This window comes from Toxorhynchites rutilus, chromosome 3 (assembly GCF_029784135.1).
Source record: "Toxorhynchites rutilus septentrionalis strain SRP chromosome 3, ASM2978413v1, whole genome shotgun sequence".
Lineage (NCBI taxonomy): Eukaryota > Metazoa > Arthropoda > Insecta > Diptera > Culicidae > Toxorhynchites > Toxorhynchites rutilus.
The window spans coordinates 256640640-256661937 of NC_073746.1; the positions used below are offsets into that span (position 1 = coordinate 256640640).

The following is a 21298-nucleotide window of genomic DNA, read 5'->3' on the forward strand; positions in this document are numbered from 1 at the left end:
TAATATATCAAACATGGAGAAACGATTTTCATATTTTTATAAATACATTATAATTGGGTAGCGAAAATATGAGAAAACCATGTCACTCTCATAACTCTGTTTCAGCTCGCACTTCATGACACACGAACCAACAAACCAAAACCGTCATGTACGGTTTCGGTGCAGAATGTTTATTTTCGTCTTTGCCTTTATCATATACATATCGAACCTGTCCATGCATTATGAAACAGCAGGATCATACGGACTACACAAAGCGAATGATTCATATTCAACTAATGTTGCTGATCCTAATCGATAAGTCTCAGAGAGAGCAAACTATATGATTATTTAGCTAGATAGAGGCTCAGGGTAGGGTAATCAGATTATATTTTTCATTTTTAACGAAAAATGCCAAGATTCTATTGGGTCCATATTTTTGATTTCGGATATTTTGTTATTACTAATATTATCGAGCCTACCAATTGAAGGAAACTGCTACAGATTCGCAGCGAATGCTTATCGTAGCTTTTGGTGAACATGCTCATGGAATATCTCAGTGCTTTGAGTGGTTAAAAAAATTTAAAAACAGTGATTTTGACATAAGAATCGAAGCGCGTAGAAAACCTCTGAAAAAATCGAGGACATTGAATTGCTATCACTTATGGATGAAAATGACACTCAAACTCTACAACATATCACGGATCAATCGACTGTGACACAAAAAGCCATCTCCATCCGTGGGAAAGGTCCAAAAGATTAGAAAACGCGGCATCGATATGACACAATTTTGGCTTGAAATTGATTATTGCATACGTCGGGTAGGTTGATTAGATCGTTGCAAAATGGTACGGTTCTTGCACAGGAATTGTGAGTGGGAAGAATGGAAAAATCACCTGCGCCTGCAGCCATGCAACCAGCAATCATGTTGCATATCGCTCCGTCAGAAGCAAGATTGTCAATGTTCCAGTTTGGACAGGATTCTTCCAGTTTGTTCTCGATTCAGTCAAACAGTTGAATCTTGAAGCCTCCAGTTTTGTGAAATATTGTCCAGGTTTAACCAGTTTTTTTATATGAGTACATTTATTGTTCGATCGATTCAATGTGTATTTACCTTGGACCCAATCAAGTAAATATGAGATAGAATAGTAGAAAAATAAAAAATATATACCACCATGTAAATCTGCACTACTTTTGAACGTCGAAAATAAGCTTTCGAAACAATCTAATGAGATAATGATATATACCTCATTTTAAAACTCAAACCTTTCGCTTTTGGAATATTTTACGAACATATTGTTATCTGGGTGTGTGTACATATAGTGGACAAAGATATCGAGAAGAAATAAAACTTCAATTCCTTTCTGTTATTTCAGAAACTGTGAGAATTAACACAATTTGTTGTCAACAAAGTCAATAGCAAATTCATATAACCGCATCAACTAGCTTTCATTTGGTCCCTGTAACGTTCCTGTATGATCTTTCAACACGAAGATATTTTTATTTGTATAAAAAATCCCCTCCGTTTTTGATGATGAATAGTTCAATAAACTTCCGTTTTCATGAATTTGTGGGTGAGGAGTGCAGGTATATGTAAGAATGCGTATGTATACGTGTGAGTATCATCATCCCTTACAATCCCCGTACGTACAAACGGATGAAAACGAAAGAGTACGCATAGCATAATGAACTTCTAGTACATTCAAACAAAAATATGTCTGTATGGAAAGGTCTTACAGACATGTTACAAGAACCAAATGAAAGCTGGCTGGTAAAGTCAATAAAATTAAAAAATATACAAAATTCTGTAAAAACAGAAAGAAATCGATTTTGTATCTCTTCTCGATATTTTTGTTCACTACATCTACACCCAAAATTGATTTTTAGCTCATGTTTTGTCATCCCGATTTATGACATTACCGATTTATTAGCGTAAAAATGACAGAAAATGCCATGACTCGCTAATACTGGCAAGAATTTGCAAGCATGGTACGGCAATATAAGATCAACACGAGCGAGCGAAACAAGAGACACGTTTCAAATAAGCTCGCATTACTTGCCCACGGCCCAGACCGAGATGGATATAGATCTCCTTTATGCTGGAAAGTGTTTTCTAGGAGTAAAATAAGAAAACACTTTCCAACTTCAATTTGTAATGAGATGTAATATTATCACGCTCCTCCCCAACAGCATCATTAGCTATGTGGATAGCGTGATCGTGTAAAACAGTCTTGCATTCAAGCCGGCCTTGGTTCGATTCCCGTTGACGTCGTTTGGACTTTTGTTTTGGGTGCAATTCTCAAAAAAAAAGATGAAAAAATAAAAAAAGAAAGAGATGTCTGCTTCTATACATACAAACATTTTAAAGCGTTGGGGGACAGATGACATTATTTGCCTATTTGACGCTTCAAGCGCTGTAGCGCTTTAACACATTAATAGAAATTTGAACCCCTTCCTGTTGACCGATTGATCTGAAATTTGGAACACACATTTATTTCTGCAGTCATTTCAAAACTGCGTATTACATGATTTCAAAAATCCAAGATGGCAGCCGCTACAAAATGGCGGATTACATATTTTCTCAAAACGCAATCAATATGGGTTTTTCCCAAACCCCATCAATATGGGTATCAAATGAAAGGGCTTGACTAGTAGAACACCGATATTCCTGAGGAAAGAAAATCCAAAATGGCCGCCACCACAAAATGGCGGATTATACATTTTTTCATAACCCCATTAATATGGGTATCAAATGAAAGGGCATATGACTAGTAGAACACAGTAATTTATGAAAGATGTAAATCCAGAATGGCCGCCACTAAAAAATGGCAGATTACATATTTTCTCATATATCAAATGAAAGGACTTGACTAGTAGAACACAGTTATTCATGAGTACCCAAAATCCAAAATGGCCGCCACCACAAAATGGCAGATTACTTAATTTCTCAAAACCCCATCCATATTGGTATCAAATGAAAGGGATTGACTAGTAGAACACAGTAATTTATGAAAGATGTAAATCCAGAATGGCCGCCACTAAAAAATGGCAGATTACATATTTTCTCATATCTCAAATGAAAGGACTTGACTAGTAGAACACAGTTATACATGAGAAATGCAAGTACATGAGAAATGAAAATCCAAAATGGCCGCCACCACAAAATGGCGATATATATTTTTTTCCAAAACCCAATCAATATGGGTATCAAATGAAAGGGCTTAACTAGTAGAACACAGTTATTCATGAGGACCCAAAATCCAAAATGGCCTCCACCACAAAATGGCGAATTACATATTTTCTCAAAACAAACCCCATCAAAATGGGTAGCAATTGAAGGGGCTTGACCAGTAGATCACAGCTATTTATGAAAAATTCAAATCCAAGAGAGCCGCTGTAACAAAATAGCCATTTACTTTTCTAAACGGTTTCATTCAACTTGACCTGTTTGTATGTATGTTTGTGTATTTGTAGGGTTGTCCCACATTAATAGAAATTAGAAATTCAATTTGGCCGCCGCTAAAAATGGCTGAATGGCTGAATGGCTGACTTGGAGAACACACTACAATATGAATAACATAAATTCAAAAAGGTGTATGTTTCTTTGTTATCCCCTCAATATCGGTATCGAATGAAATGATTTTATTGTAATCATACAGATCTATATAGATTTTTTTTTTATCCAAAATATATATTTTTATTAAGGCTCATATGGCGTCAACCTGACGGGGCCGGGAGTTCAATATTTCGACAATGTTTGCCTTATAACTATGTTAGTAATATGTAACCGATTACTCGCGGTTGGCTCGAGGTTAGTATTACAAGTGTTTTCGTAATTGTGATGTTGCTGTCTTCAATGATCTGTACCTGTGCCCGACACGGGATACTTCCTATTGGGATGCAGCTGACCATTAATCAGCAACGCCCCCCTAGTCTGTACCCCATATCTAGCGTGGTGCGTCTTCTCGAGGAATCCAGGATAGAATGGTCACTAGCCGGCGCAATCATCAGCTCGTGTAGAGTTGTCATGAGCGGTACAACCTTTGGCTTTTGTTGAATCATCAGTGGACTGCACAACCTTTGGCCCGTGTATCTGTAAAGAGTATGTGTATGTATTGCCGTGACTAAGTAAAAGTTTATAGATCGGATAGGAGGGATACGAAACAGGGACACAACGAAGGAAACATCATTAAACGTTGACATCGGCGTTTCTGAGGAACAGGTATAGATGAAGCAGAAGATCAGGATCACGGCTACCTAAGATATCCCGGACGGGGATATCCGATTGTCTGCCTTTTGCTCTCAGTGCTCTAGAGAGCTGAGAGCGAGCAGCATGGAACCGGATACACGACCAGACAATATGCTCGATGTCGTGGTAGCCATCGCCACAATCACAAAGATTGTTTGCTGCTAGCCCAATGCGATAGAGATGCGCGTTTAGGTTGTAGTGATTGGACATAAGCCGAGATATCACGCGAATGAAATCACGAATATATATATATATATATATATATATATATATATATATATATATATATATATATATATATATAAACATTTATATATGTATATATATATATATATATATATATATAAATAAATGGATTTCTGTCTGTCTGTCTGATTCTTATGGACTCGGAATCTACTGAACCAATCGACACGAAAATTGGTATGTAGGGGTTTTTGGGGTCGGGGATGGTACTTATGATAGTTCGAAACACCTCCCCCCTCTCTAAGGGGGGGCTGCCATACAAATGAAACACAAATTTCTGCATTACTCGAGAATCAATCAAGCAAACGAAACCAAATTTGGCATATGGAGGTTTTAAGATGCAATAAATGTTTCTATGGTGGTTAGACACTCCTTCCCCCCTCTCTAAAAGGGGGCTTCCATACAAATGAAACACAAATTTCTGCATTACTCGAAAATTAACCAAGCAAACCAAGCCAAAGGTGGCATGTGGAGGTTTTAAGATGCAATAAATGTTTCTATGGTGGTTAGACATTCCTCCCCCCTCTCTAAGAGGGGGCTGCTCTCTTGGTGGCTGCCATACAAACGAAACACGAATTTCTGCATTACTCGAGAATTAATCAAGTAAATGGAACCAAATTTGGCATGTGAAGGTATTAGGATGCAATAAATGTTTTGACGGTGGTTAGACTATCCACCTTCCTCTTTAAGGGGGAGCTGCCATACAAATGATAGACAAATTTCTGCATAATTCGAAACAAATCAAGCAAATGGAGCCAAATTTGTCATGCGAATTGTTTTAGGGGACACGAAACGTTTCCATGGTGCATAGACACTCCTACCCTCTCTCTGAGGGGGGCTCCCCTACGCAATTTGGGATGTGAGGGTTTTTGGGTATGAAAAATGTTTCTATGACGGTACGACACCCCTCCTTCCTCTGGCATGGAGAGGGGGTCCCATAAAAATATTACACTTATTTCAACCGAAAATATTCCAACCAAACATGACAATTGAAAATTTTCGCAAAACTGAAGAAAAAAGGGAAAATTCGGGAAATTAAATTACCATCTGTTCTACGCACGATGAAACGCACTCCTATATCTTCGTCTAGCTATACCAATAAAAAATGATCGCCGAATGTGTTGATAAGAGCAGAACTCGAAGAAGGAATTGTCCGATTTAGGACTGTCTTTATTCTATCGTAATTTTTGTATTAAACATTTATTCCATTTAACGGAGAATGATGATTATAATGATGAGATTTGTTAGAAATACTAGGAATTTTATAGTAAAATGTAAATACAATGAGGTCGATTAGAAGATCAATCAATGAACAGAACTCCGATTGGACCCATAGTAAGAAAACGTGAATGTTTGAAGGTATTGATAACAAAAAACAAATTTTGGGCGGGATGAAGTTTGCCGGGTCAGTTAGTAATGTACTAAAAACTAGAAAGTAAAAATGTAAAAAAAATTTTTCTCAACTTTTTTCTCAAATCACATACACATACACTGTGAGCCTTAAAAAAATCATCCTGTAATTGCGAAAATAATGAAAATTTGTGCGCTTGTTCGGATTGAAAATGACAACAATTTACGAATTCAATTGCAAACAAATTCCAATTTTGGTCAATTCATGCATTATGGTAGTGGTTATCATAGCAAATAGTTATCAACATTTTGCACATTCATCAAATGGTATGGTACCCGCTTTTGTAGACCGTGTTAGCAAAACGAATTCCGGAGTGTAAAAATGCATGGGAGTATAAAAGTACTGCCAAGATCTGCAATGCCGATTTTCCCAACTCATTGGTTTCGAAATCTGTATTGGGAAAACAAATTCCGGTTTGCAAAAATGTAAGCGAGTAAAAAGATAATCGCAGCTTGCATCTCATTTATTAGGGATATATTCCGATTTGCAGAAATGCAAACGAGTGAAAAGTACCCACAACTTGCATCTATTTTGCAATGCCAGTTTCCCCAGGGTCCATGTTTTTGAAATCTGTGTAAGGGAAACATTCCGATTTGCAAAAAACGCAAACGAGTACTAAAGGACCCGCTGCTTGCATCTAATTTGCAATGCCAGTTTCCCCTGGCTCCATGGTTTTGAAGTCTGTGTTAGAGAAACATCCATTCATTCCAGCGATGGTACCTCAATCGTTGTGCAATCATAACTGTCCGAGCGACACCCGCTTTTATACCGATTGGTGTCATTTCAATAGTCTGTTTTGAAAGCAATTCTAAGGCTTGAAACAAGTTTTTGGATCAAAAAGTAACAAGTATAGAACGCGTAGACATTTGAAGCTATTAACGCTCAAAATCTCGTTCTGCGGTGTAACGCTTTCGTTTTCGAAATTTTGTACTTACACCCCAGTATATAAAAAAAGACGTAGTCCTACGTCAAAACATTTGCTTTTAATTGATAAAAAAAACTTACTGAAGATACTGTTTCAACATTGATGTGGTAGACAATTGAATATAAACAAAAATATTGACGTAAATATTTGAGAAGCAGATAGGGAATCTCAACTATCACGCACATCGCAAACTCCATTTTATCAGAAACTCGAAAAGCCTACGCTTTTATACCACCAGTTCGGTCGTTCATCACGATCGGGAAACTTATCGAACTTGTTAGCGCTCTAGTTGGCTGGAGTTGCTGAAATTTCTAAGCGCGCAAGTTGGTTCGAAGATTTGTTTTTTAGACGTTTTTGGAACATTCAACTTTACGATCACATATTTTACAAAAAAAACTCGGATGACGTTTGAATGCGTGACCACCATCTGATTCTGCTCCGTTTCCATTCATTGGACCTGGATTTCCAGCAGCAACGAGTTTGTGTATGACATTGAACACGTTCAGCGCCACGTTGATGTCGGTCAGAGAGTGTGACACTGATTGCAGCAGGGCCTAGAGTGGATGAAATTTTATTATCGGACGAGAAGTAGATTTTCTCTAATCCCAAAAAACAGTGTGAATATTATATTTCTATATCATGGAAGCGGTCGGTCGAAGCGGCCTTAACGTAAATGTTAAGCACTAGATGTACATCTGTGTCGCATTGGGATTGTTGATAGTAATATTTGCGTTTAGGTGATCATGACATCGATCATGTGTTCTGGTCCTGTATAAACTTTCATTCTGCCAGGGCCCATCTATCGGAATCACTCAGGCTAGGGCACAGGGGAGGCAATCTGACATACCGATTAGAAACAGCTTAGGTAATCGCGACCCCAACTTAATGCTCCCTCTTTACCAATTTCTCAAAAGAAATGATATCACTGTTTGATTCTTTCCCTCCTCATCAAACTAAACTATCCCACTCGCTTCAACTTAATCCTGTTCAATCAATCTAGTGTTATATTATTTTTTATCAAATTGTTTATCTGAATTATATAGAAAATAAGTTTCATTTTAAGGTGAAATTTGACCTTGTAAATGTTAGATAATGTGTAATTGAGTCTGATTAACAAACGTTTTTGGAAAAAAAATTTTAAGCACGATTATTAAACCATTAATAGTTGTGTTTCACTAGTATAATGAAATAATGTCCAGCCCAGTGTTAAACTTTTTCATGTGATTACTTTCTTACTTTATTTCCATTTTAGAAATTATACAACGGAGTCTATCCGAGTTTAACGTGTAAGCAATACTGCTTGCAAATAATTATATTTTACGGCATTTTTACATTGAGTTGTGAGAAATCGTCTAAAATATGTTTCAAATTCTTCATATTTTTCGGAGAATAGTTAATGCCCTTTTTCAAATAATCAATACAGAGTGGTTCAACTTGCAAGACAATGACTACAAAACCTATATCGCGTGGTATCAAATTCGCACTTCTCAATACATAGTAAGAATTGTGCAGATTTTCTTTTCAAGTCTCCTAAGCGCCACACATTACCACCACTTGAATGTTCTCCATTCCTCGCCGTCAATTTTCCCATTATGTAAAAAACAATCAATCTTTCGCCATTCACATGATATCCTAGCTGTTGAAGCTGTGCTTGTTGCTATGTTTCATGGGCCCATCTTCCCAGCACGCATGAAGTCGTGTCAAATACCCTACATCGTGCATTCGTATCCCTCGGAGTTGATGGTCGTGCTCATGATTGTGATGATGGCAATCATTTTTGAGTACAATCTTGCACGATCCAGTCGCCGGGCGCGAAGCATGATGGAAAACTGTTTTTGAACGACTGGCGATGTGCCTTCGTTCCGGCCGGCTCTGTCCGCTTGTTCACTTCCAGCTGGGAGTGATGGGACGTTAGGACGGATGGGCGGACCAGCTTCGGCGCATAATTCATGGCTTTCGCAGCATTTATTATGAATGTCGAATGCCGTGAGCGTGTTGCATGGGAAATTACTGGGATTGTATGATACTTTCTTTGATTTTTGTGCACGTCCGCAACCAAATGTGTGCATGGAGAAGCTTGATCTTTTGTAAAAGTTTTATTTTTTTTATTTTATTTTTTTTTCACTTAAATTCTTTTTATTTCTTAATTTGGTTTAGATTATAATATAATACTACATTTTAAGTGATCAGCCTAGGGTTCTACATCTTTAAGTTAAAGTTTTATTTGTTCAGATTCCTTCAATATACCTCTCATAATGTTGACAAACGGAACTGATGGCAACTTTTTCTAAAGTGTATTCTTCAGCAAGCCTTTACCATTAAAAATCTTCTTTATTTTGAGGAATCAAGCTTCCATGCCATAGTGTGATGGCAAAGAACGAAACCATGCTGTGTTTGTACCGCTCTCGCTGCTAATAAGCAACCCACTTGTTCCCAACTAACAAGCAACTGCTTGTTTGTGCCATACTTCAGGGATTAACAGCCTAGCGAGAGCGAACTTTGTTCATCTTTTGCTTCAAACAATTGTTTCACCGGTAGCGAAACGGAAAACGCTACATCCGAGGAGTGGCTACTCATCAAAAGGGGCGCCCGAGCCAGAAATGCTCGAACACTGAGTTTTGAACACGGCCAATCACAGTTACTGAACCGTTTACGTTTCTTGTTTGTGCTAACGGTGGGAGCCGGGAGATATTTGGTAACGAAAGTCCCGTATCCAATTGAATTTGAAATTCAGTAAAAGATGGTGGGGCGGGGGTTTTCACGGAGAAATGGATCGATGGATAATGCCGTAACGTTGCTTCCGACGAAATCAGTTGAAAAGAGGCACTTTGTTCGACTAGTAGCAACTTTGAAGATGAGTCGGTATGAAAAAAGTAACACACGGATACACGCCTAACTCTCTGGATTCCATGCTACTGATGTTCTATGAAAATGCTGGGCACATGAGCCGACAACTACAAAGTGGAACTCGTAATGGCACTGTCATACTTCGACCAAGTCACGTTTTGGAAGCTGAGATTTTTGAAGAGAACTAATTGTGTCAGGCTAGAAGAGAAGAAAGCAGTGAGCAAGAGATATCACATTTGGCGGAGCTGTCGGAGCATAAAAAAAGATTTTGGGCGGAATGAAACTACCTTAGCCGTAGTTTTTTTTAACTTTCGATTTCATTCATAGTATTAATATACCACAGATAGAGATAGGAAAACAAATCCATTCGATGGAAGATATCATTGCCCCTTGGACGGAAACGACGAGTCCAGCTCGACATAAACTTTCCTGAACAAACTGATAATGACGAACTAGACTCGCTAGAAATTTTTGAGGTTTGATGCTTTTTCTGAGCGCAGTATCTGTGACAGTGTTGAATTGAGTGAATATGAACAGTCAAATGAAGAAGAATTCCCTCCTCTTAATATTGAGAAAATTAAATCGTCTGCCAGAGCAGTGCTAACTGAAAATAAATTATCGTTCAAGAGGTTAATGTCAGAGAACAAAAAAGTATATTTTATTTTCGTGTCCGCATTATCTAACATGAATATGCTACAGTGATTGCGAAAATAATAAGTATACGATATTGTGAGTTGTTTCCTAATTGTGTGCTAGTTTTCAATGCTGGATGCTTGATATTTTTTTCTGTTATATTGTTACATGCGGACATGCTTTTCAAAATAGAAAATATGTCTCTGTTCGCAACACTGTGTGTCAGTGTCCAGATATAGTTCTGTCTTTCGAGGCGTATATCTTTGCGAGGGAGTACACCTACTCCTTAGAATCTTAGAATGAGTACATTCATTCGCTCCCCCACTCTTGCAAGAGATTTAGCTGAGTGCCTAGTACACCCGAACTAGCGTTGGTAGAAAAGATGCTTTTTATTGTGTTAAAGCGTCAAATGCATTAATAAAAGCACCTAGGTGCAGCGCTGTGTGCTATTTTGAGGAATGTAAAATGTTTGTATGTACGGAGTAGACTTCTCATTCTCTCAGACTGAACGTCGACTAGGAATTGTACAAAAAAACCCAAACGAAGCCAAACTGGGATTAAACTGAAGCCGGCTTGGTTGTGAGGCTGTTCAGCATAACCACGCTTACCACACAACCACTGGCGCCCTCATACGAGCCGACGAGAATATTACACCACATTATAAAATTAAACCGGTTCTTATAAGTATGAACAGAAGAGAGCTTTTTTGCTGAGAGTAAAATGGAGAGTGTAAACGACTATATTTCAACGTGAAACCTTTGATGTGTGCGTAATTGGAAAATTGTCTCTTATATTTCAATGCTTTGACATATATATTATAAATGAGTTCGCCTCTCGCTTGAGTAAAAGCTGTACCAGTGTATGTACGGCTTGTATGGGTAGCTCCTTCAACCCTTTGCGGTCGGAATTAATTTCCCTTGACAGAGGTCCTCTTATCTTTCTACACTAATTATATTTAGTTTATACCGAGTATCGTTATGTAATATTCATATAAACTCCGTATTCATTCGTGAATAAGATCACTAGACATTAAAATTCATCTAGAAAAAGTTTAAACTATGCCATGATTGAAAATAGTATTTAGTATAATTCCTTGCCGTGGTGGCTGAGAGCAGACAAACGACCGCAAAGCGTTAATGATACTTTTAGGTTCATTTGAAGTAATGTTTCATTGGCAGATCGTATTCAATTGAAGACTGTTAATTGTAAAGTGAGTACGGTCTGGAGTTAGCAAAGCAAGATAACTATCTAACGATAGATAGGGGCGATCAATTCTCGCAAATCAAGATTTGAGTCCAGAATAAATAACTTCAATATTTTCAATCACAGGTGTGTTCGTGACTTTCCATTTAACCTCTAAGAGAAAGTTTTTAAACCGGTTCTGAAGAGGTTTTTCTCCTGTCAGAACTTTAAGACTAATGTTATGTATATAGTGCATACAGCCGAGGGCTTTAAGCTATTCTCGGAATTCGTCGACATTTAAGAAGATGATTTTAAGCTACCAAGATAAATCAGAAAACGTCGTACACTGGAATAGACTGTAGAGCAGTGATTTTCATCCGGTGGGGAGTTCCCCCCTTAGTGGAAAATTTGGTCCTTAAACGGGGGAAATGTGCAAAGGTATATTGCACATTTAGTTCGCTTTGAAGATCACGATTATTACCAAAAAATGCCACTAGTACTTTTTTGGATACGCTAAAATTTGCGACCCTCTGTTAACATTTTCAAATCTGAAATGTAATGTTCAATTGAGCAACTTCACAATGTTTGAAATACTTTCGTCAGTGAATGATGATGGAAAAGACGACGAAACGGTACAAAAGACCATAGAGGAGAGGAAATAAAGGTCAGCGTTTCAGTGAAATATTTAGACGTATTCCTAGACGTTAAACTAAACTGGAACACACACTTAGATGCAATTATCAGTAAGGCCAACATTGCCCTATGGGCGTGTTCTAAAATGATAGGCAGAACATGGGGCCTTAAACCAAAAATGGTTATGTGGGTCTATACTGCAATTGTGCTGCCTAGGATAACCTATGCCTCATTAGTATGGTGGTCAAAGACTAAGGAGACTATAGCTACAAAAAAGCTAAACAAACTCCAACGACTGGCATGTGTTGCTGTAACAGGAGCAATGCGAAGCACACCCTCAAAGGCATTGGAGGCTATCCTTCACTTTTTACCTTTGGGTTAACATGTTCAGCTGGAGGCTAATAGAAGCGCTCTAAAGCTAAAAAGATATAAAAAAATATTAGACGGGGACAAAACTGGTCACTTGAGCATCCTGAATCTCTTACCCGTTGGACCAACCTCAGAGATGAACAGCGATTGGATGGAACCAAGGACCAATTATGACATTCCATACAGAGTGATCGAACTTTCTCGTTCAGTATGGGATGAGGGTGGTCCCGATGTTCGTAATGGTTCAATCCTGTTCTATACCGATGGGTCGAAAATGTGTAATAGAACAGGTGCTGGAGTGTATGGTCCCAGAATAAAAATTTCTGTAGCTATGGGGAACTGGCCAACAGTTTTCCAGGCAGAAGTAGCTGCAATAATAGAATGTATAAATGTCTGCCTTAAAAGAAATTATAGACATGCTAACATTTGCATCTTCTCAGACAGTCAAGCAGCACTTAAAGCCCTCAATGCTTCAAATTTTGTCTGGGAATGCATTTGCCTTTTACGACAACTGTGTCAGAGAAGTTCGGTACAACTGTACTGGATTCCTGGCCATTGCGGTATAGAGGGAAATGAACAAGCAGATGAACTCGCAAGACGCGGTTCAAGCTCACCCTTCACTGGTCCAGAACCATTCTGTGGAATTTCTGAATGTGTGTTGAAGAGTGAGCTGAAGAAATGGGAAGACCGGGAAGTAATGGCCAACTGGATGGCTGTACAACTCAACCAGTCAAAAAAATTTATCACGCCGAGTATTAAAATTACTCAACAATTGCTGAGTCTTAATAAGAAAGACTTCAGCACATTCACTGGTCTTATAACAGGACACTGTCCGAGTAAATACTATCTCAAAAACATAGGTTTAGTGCAAGATGATATTTGTCGCTTTTGTAATTTTTTTCATACCCCTTCTTGAATTAGAATGGTGTGCACGTAAGCTTCATTGTGCCGACGCGAATTGCTAATATCTCTTGTATTATCCAAAAACAAATCTACAACTGTCGTGGACTGTGAATCCAGTACGTGTCCTCAACGTTTGGAGAGTGATTTTTTGCCAAGTTTGCAACCAGTGCTTGCCAAAAATCGTAAATAATAATTCGCAATTTCTCTGTATCGAAAGTCACACCGAGAAACAAAGAGATCACATTCGAGCAGTTCGCAGTTTGTTCGGTGAGAAATCATCATCATAATGACGGATGAAGCTCTTCGCTGTCTCCGTAGTAACTCAACTACGAAGGGGTCCGGCATGACCATTGATTCCGATATGACCGTTGCGCAGCTAGCGAATATGATGAAATCTCAGTTCGCTACGTACCAGAGAAATACAGTGGATGAAATCAGACGGCTAGAGGACTCTCTTCAAACTCGGATGGAGAAACTGAGATCTGACATCGCGAGTGACGTCGAACAAATTCGGGAGGAAAACAACAAAATCACCACTCAACTCGTCAATTCCATCGGAGATAACAAAGCTGAGTGTCTTGCGGCTGTTGACAGAAGTATGCGTGCTAATGATCTCGTCGTCAGCGGAGTCCCTTTCAGCTCAGGAGAAAATCTGATGAACTACTTCGTCGCTTGGAGTCGTTCTCTGGGATATTCTGATAATAACATACCACTTGTTGATGTCAGAAGACTTGCCAAAGGGACTCCTGTCAATGGCACCGCATATCTGATTTTACTTCAGTTTGCTTTGAATGTGCAGCGAAATGAATTTTATTCTCGCTATTTACGCTCTCGCAAGCTTTCGCTCACGGACATTGGGTTTACAACGAGTAAGCGCATTTTTGTAAACGAAAACCTAGGAGTGGCAGAGAGGGAATTGCGGTCAAAAGCTCTGCAGATGAAAAAGCGAGGCCAACTGATCGGTGTCTACACGAAATTTGGGATTGTTTACGTGAGGAAGAATGCTGATAGTCAAGAGATACCCATTTTTTCGGACAACGATCTACAAAAATTGCTATAACCTTTCCTATTTTCGTTTTTGTTTATTCCTCATATCCATATCCTCTACTCCCATGACTCCCCTCCTAAAAGTAAAACTACGTTTCTGCTGCTGTTGATGCTGTTCCCGTTGTTGCTGTTGTTGCTGATGCTGCTGTTGGAGAACGATGCTGGAAATCACAGCAATATTTGCTGCTCATATCTGATGTGATTTGTTATTTGAATTCGAGTTCGCGTCGCGAAGGTTGTTGTAATGAATGAACTGAATATGAATGAAATGTCGATAGTGATCATGTTGAAATCTCTAATTAACATACTAGTGCTCTTTATTTATTTCTTCTTATTTGCCATTGCTTTATCCAATCCTAATGGCTAGTCGGTCCAATGCCAATGCCTCCACGAACCTGTGTTTGCCGGGGACTGTTATGAAGTGTGCTCTTCATCGTGGAAAATTATCTGTGTGTAGTGTCAATAGTCAGAGTCTTTGTGCTCGCAAGCTTTGTAAGTTAGATGAACTGAGACAAATACTTCACCTTGCTTCAGTCGATATCGTCTGTGTTAATGAGACCTGGCTCAATGAACGCATTGATGATTCTGTTTTAGGAATTGAGGGTTATAATATGATCAGGCATGACAGGAAAGGACGTCTAGGTGGCGGAATCATGATGTATATGAAAGCTGGACTGAGGTATAAAGTTATAGATGTTTCTATTTATCAACCTGGTATTCCGTGCTCTGAGTATGTAGCAGTCGAGATAACGTTGGGCAACGAGAAAATTTTTCTCTCTGCATTCTATAATCCACCAGAAGTAGATTGTGCTGACACAATTGATAAGTTGTTGTGTAACTATGGAACAAAATTCGAAAACGTACTCTTAGTAGGTGATTTCAACACGAATCTTCTTGACCACAATTCAACCAAGACATCTAGATTCAAATCTATCCTGTCTATCCACAAGATGTTGAGTTTAGGTTGCGAACCAACATTTTTCCATAAAAATGGCGCCTCCCAATTGGATCTTATGTTGGCTAACTGTTATTCCCGTTTGCTTCGCTTCAATCAAATCGACGTGCCTGTTTTCTCAAATCACGACTTAATTTTCGCATCACTTGATTTTGAAATATTACCAACTCCAAGACAAGTTGAATATCGAGACTATTATTCAATGGATGTAGATGGTATTTTTCAAGTCTTTCAATCTTTTGATTGGTTAAGTTTTTATCGATCAAATGATCCTAATGTATTGCTTAAGTTTTTCAACTCAAATATAAAATACTTGCACGATAATTTTGTACCTATTCGAACACTCATACCGGATCAAGCTAAAAACCCTTGGTTTAATGATCGCATCTGTAGATCCATCATTGATCGTGATCTGGCTTACAAAAAATGGAAAAATAGCAAAAATCCTAATGATCATAAAGTATTCAAAACACTTCGGAACAAAGTGACTCTGCTTATTCGTCAGGCGAAGGAAACGTTTTATGGTAGCCGGATTGACACCAATGTTCCTTCTAAACAATTATGGAAGAGATTGAAAATCTTAGGGCTAGGTGAATCTAAGAAATCACCTCCTGTGTCATTTGATTCAAATGAAATAAATGAAGTTTTCGTTAGCAATTTTTCTGAAAGATCAAGTTTTGTTCAAAATGACAACAATCAAGCTTTTATTGCACGAAATTCATTTTATTTCAATTTAATAAGCGAAATTGATGTCGTAATTGAACTATTCCACATGAAAACTAATGCAACAGGTCTTGATTCTCTTCCAATCAAATTTCTGAAGGCAATCAATCCACTTGTGATTAAACCCATAACCCACTTATTCAACTGCATCATAACAACAAGCATTTTTCCCGAGGGTTGGAAGAAGTCGAAAATAATTCCGATCAAAAAGAAAGCTAATTTGGACAGTATTCAGAACCTACGTCCAATAAGTATACTTTGTGCGTTATCTAAGGTATTCGAACGGATTGTCAAAAACCAAATCTGCACTTATATAAATCAAAATAATCTGTTAAGTTCAATTCAATCCGGATATCGTCCTAAACACAGTACAAAAACTGCTATGCTGAAGGTATTTGATGACATTGGGATGGTCTTGGATAAGGGACGACCAGTTGTTCTATTACTTCTGGATTTTTCTAAAGCCTTCGATACAATTTCCCACGAAATGCTTTGCAAAAAATTGGCTCAAAACTTCAATTTTTCTAACCATTCAACCACACTTATTCAATCATATTTAACAGATCGAACCCAGACAGTTTTATGTAATGGAGATTTTTCTAGATTCCTTCCTATATGCTCTGGAGTACCTCAGGGCTCAATTCTAGGACCAATATTGTTCTCCTTATATATTAACGATCTTCCTCAAGTGTTGAAATTTTGCAAAATTCACATCTTTGCGGACGATGTGCAAATTTACTATGATTGTCAGGATAATTCGGCAACAATGGTTTCAAAGAAAATCAACGATGATTTAGCCAGAATATATGCATGGTCGAACATGAATAAGCTTGTGTTGAATTTTAATAAAACCAATGCTTTATTCATAAACAACTCTCAAAACAACATCATACTAAAACCGACGTTGCAGTTTAACAACTCAACAATAGAATTTGTTGAAGATGGTGTCAGCCTTGGCATCACTATTCAATCCAACTTTAGTTTTGATAAATATATATTCAAACAATGTGGGAAAGTGTATGCTGGTCTTCGTACATTGTATGCTACTACATCTTTCCTCAGTGCGGATATGAAACTCAAGCTTTTCAAAAGTCTTGTATTACCTCATTTCATCGCTTGTGATTTCCTGCTTTCCGAATCATCAATGTACGCTCAATCGAGATTACAAATAGCATTGAATGCATGTGTACGATATGTATTCAACTTGAATAGATTTTCCAGGGTTTCTCATTTACAGTATCGTCTGCTTAATTGCCCATTTATAAAGTTTGCGCCTATGAGATGTTGCTTATTCTTATTTGATCTTGCGAGAACAAGCCATCCTGGCTATTTACACGAAAAATTAAATATTTTGAGAACCGCGCGCGCAAGGAAATATGTTATCCCTCGACACTCCACTTCCAAATACGGCAATTCATTCTTCGTGAGAGGTGTTTCACATTGGAACTCATTACCCAATAATCTTACTCTAATGAATTCGAAATTTGCATTTAAGAAGAAATGTTTAGAGCACTTTAACCGTTAAATTAGTAGAATTAGTCAAATTGAAATCATAAAAGTTATATTAGTGACGCACTGTTCTGTATACAAATCATTGTAGCATTTAAATGAGACCGAAGTCTCAAGTTACATAATACAAATTAAATAAATAAAAAAAAAATACCAACCGTAATGCCGAAAGCGAAACCTCGGAACATTTGCTCTGCAAATGCCACGCACTAACAAGACGCAAACTTCAACACCTTGATAATGCTATTCTGGAGCCCAAGGAAGTTTGGTCTGTGTCGCTGATCAGGACTATAAATTTTATCAAACAGATTATTCCTGATTGGCACCTATCTCGCTATAGCTTTCAGTCTACTTCTTCATCAATAAGTAGTAGATAAGCTTGAAGCGTAGTTCAAAAAATGGGGCATACCACAATAGTTCAAACTAATGGACGCAGTGGTTCACACCCAACAAGGGAAAAAAAGACCATATAAATGGAAATTGTACAGCATTTGTCAAGATTTTTTCCAACAAGTTAAACTGGAAACAAAGATTTGGTCATGGTTTCAAATCCCTTCTGGCAGGGACGAAAGTTTCGGTTCAAATTCAGAACAAGCTCATCGATCTACAAATTTTTTATCCTGATATGCGGAATAAGCGTTACGAGTGTTGTTGTCTTTTGCGTAGTATTTATGTGAATCTGCATTTCCTATAATGCTACTGATGGAAACAAAACACCGTAACAGAGTGGATATCGAAGATGGCATGATGAGGTGCGCTTTTCGACAATGTTCTCAAGAATTACGTTTTTTCTCTCAAAATATATTTTTTATTAAGGCACATGTGGCGTTAGCCTGACGGGGCCGGGAGTCCAATATTTTGACAATTTTTGTTACGATTACGATTTTATTTAATTACGATTTTGGCGGAAATCATTCAGGCGCAGGTGCAATACTGATTTGACAGACTTTATATAACTTTTTTGTAATCAGATACAAGTATAAAATTAAATTTGTTGCGAATATAACTTTCCGTTTGTATCCTATCATTATTTTACTGATATGCTACAGACTTTCGTTAAAAATAATGATAGGGGGGAAGCACTGGGATTAATTTTCGTTAAGGGGGGAATGGACCAAAAAAGGTTGAAAACCACTGCTGTAGAGAAAATTGGGGAAATACGGATACGTTAAAAAGAAATTCTATTGTATCTTGGGAAACTAATACTTCCCAAAACTTACGCACAATTTCTTGCAGTCCAATATCCTTTTTTTAGATTTCATCCATCAAATGTTTCACGAAAAAAAGTTTCCCAGTGGTTTTCACTGCAACAGTCCGAAAAATGACGAATTTCACATCTCGACTGGCAATTGGCAGCACCAACTCAGATAGCATTAAAATGCATACTTTAAATTAAAAAAAAATACACTACTTTTTGAAAATGACCAAAGTCCTTTTCTTAATTGTCAACAAAAATTTATAATAAAAAAACTATCAAAATTATGGTCAAAGGATAAAATGTAGGAGGTCACATAAATGTTTATAAAAAATACAAAAAAAAATCCCAAAAAAATTAAATAAATTTGAACTTCTAAAAAAATGTGAATAGCCCAAATATTCTTCAACAAGTCACCGATATACCTAAGGATGGGAAAATGAGATTGGGAGAGAAGAGTACTATTCAATCCAGTGGCAGAAAATAAATATCGTTCAATCCGGTGGCAGAAAATAATTGGGATTGGAAGTGTTCGCGACCGACAGCACGAATATGGAGCAAGTGTCCCATGAAAGTCCCATGTCCATCCCTATGTCCATCCCTATCCCCATCCTATCCCCATCCAATCCACTCCCTACCCATCATAAATGCAATTTGTGGTGCGTTACACAACCACAACCAACAGCGAAACCCAAAGTACAATATCAAACGCATACAACAAAACAAATGCAAACGAATCGATCCCTACCAATGCAATATGCCATTCCATATCCGACCCAAGGCGCCTCTATATACACCAGGTGAAACAATCATATGAAATGCACTTTCAGCCATATTAAAATTGCTGTATTGGTATTGTTTACGAACAGCTCTGGTGAAAAACTCTACCCGGTCGGAAGAACAGGAAAATCATCAGAACGCTGCCGGCGGCTCTCTACAAACTGCTACGACGCTTCGAACGATGCCTACTATGTTCGGCTTTCGCGAATTTATGAGAAAAAGAAGGGATATTCTGTAGAATTTCATTCTCATTTCCACTACTCTCGCATGGGAAAATGCAAAATTGGCGTATCCTAGCAACAACTAAACAAACAACCCCCGCTCCACAAACCGTAATCCCCTTCTTATTGAAGTGACGATGTTGCTTCACCTGTTATACATTGATTTAAGCGCCTTGATCCGACCTTTAACCGAGCAACATTGCGAATAAACCATCCCAGTGTTTTGTAGAAGTTTACCAAGTATTTGATTTCCTATTTCCTATGAGCATACCGTTCAATCCGGTGGCAGTAAAGAAATAAGATTGGGAGAGATGAGCATACCGTTCATTTCGGTGGCAAGAAAAAATGGGATTGGGAGAAAAGAACCCTTCGCAATTATAACAAAATGGATTTCCGAGCGGACACTGGCTAACGGTGTAGTGTTCAGTATTTTGGCAGAAAAAAAATGGGATTGGGAGAGAAGAACATACTGTTCAATCCGGTGGCAGAAAAAAATGGGATTGGGAGAGAAGAGCACTTCGCAATTACAACGAATTGGATTTCCGAGCGGACACTGGCTAACGGTGTAGTGTTCAGTATTGTGGAAGAAAACAAATGGGATTGGGAGAGAAGAGCATACCGTTCAATCCACTGGCTACCGGCATAGTGTTCAGTATTGTGGCAGAAAAGAAATGGGATTGGGAGAGAAGGTAAGGTCAGGTATTGTATTATAGAGACTTTAACCCTCTACCGCCCAAGTTGTTTATTTATCTAAAAAACTTACTCCACTTTTATCTCGAATTTCCGACTTTCAACATAAAATACTCCTAGCAGAAAGCTGCTAGCACAAAAACAATGTGTATGTGTGATAGATGAAAATATTCTGAAGACGTTCCAGTGGGGGTGAGCATTGAAAATAATGTCTGAATAATTTGAAAAAGTGAATCCGCGAAGCCCGCGGGCTTAGGCTGTAGAGGGTTAAACTTTTTCAGTTCATTCATCTCTATTGGGAGAGAAGAGCCCTTCGCAATTACAACAAATAGGATTTCCGAGCGGAAACAGGCTACCGGCGTAGTGTTCGAAAATAAATGGGATAGGGAGAGATGAGCATATTGTTCAATCCGGTGGCAGTAAAGAAATGGGATTGGGAGAGAAGGGTATACTGTTCAATCCGGTGGCAGAAAAGAGATGGGATTGGGAGGGAAGAGCATACCGTGCAATCCGGTGGCAGAAAAGAAATGGGATTGAGAGAGAAGAGCATACTATTCAATCCGGTGGCAGTAAAGAAATGGGATTCGGAGAGAAGAGCCCTTCACAATTACAACTCAATGGATTTCCGAGTGGACACCGGCTACCGGCATAGTGTTCAGTATTGTGACAGAAAAGAAATGGGATTGGGAGAGAAGAGCATACCGTTCAGTATTGTGACAGAAAAGAAATGGGATTGGGAGAGAGAAATGGGATTGGGAGAGAAGAGCATACTGTTCAATCCGGTGGCAGTAAACAAATGGGATTGGG

At 38.3% G+C, this 21298-nt stretch overlaps 2 protein-coding genes across 9 annotated transcripts in view; one reads left to right on the plus strand and one right to left on the minus strand.

Annotated features, from left to right (window-relative positions):
* LOC129780125 (60S ribosomal protein L36) overlaps positions 1 to 21298 on the minus strand; it is a 378186-nt gene that overhangs the window by 288986 nt on the left and 67902 nt on the right. The window lies entirely within an intron of this gene.
* Positions 1 to 21298, plus strand: part of LOC129780113 (uncharacterized) — a 391085-nt gene that overhangs the window by 130573 nt on the left and 239214 nt on the right. The gene's annotated exons all lie outside the window — the stretch shown is intronic.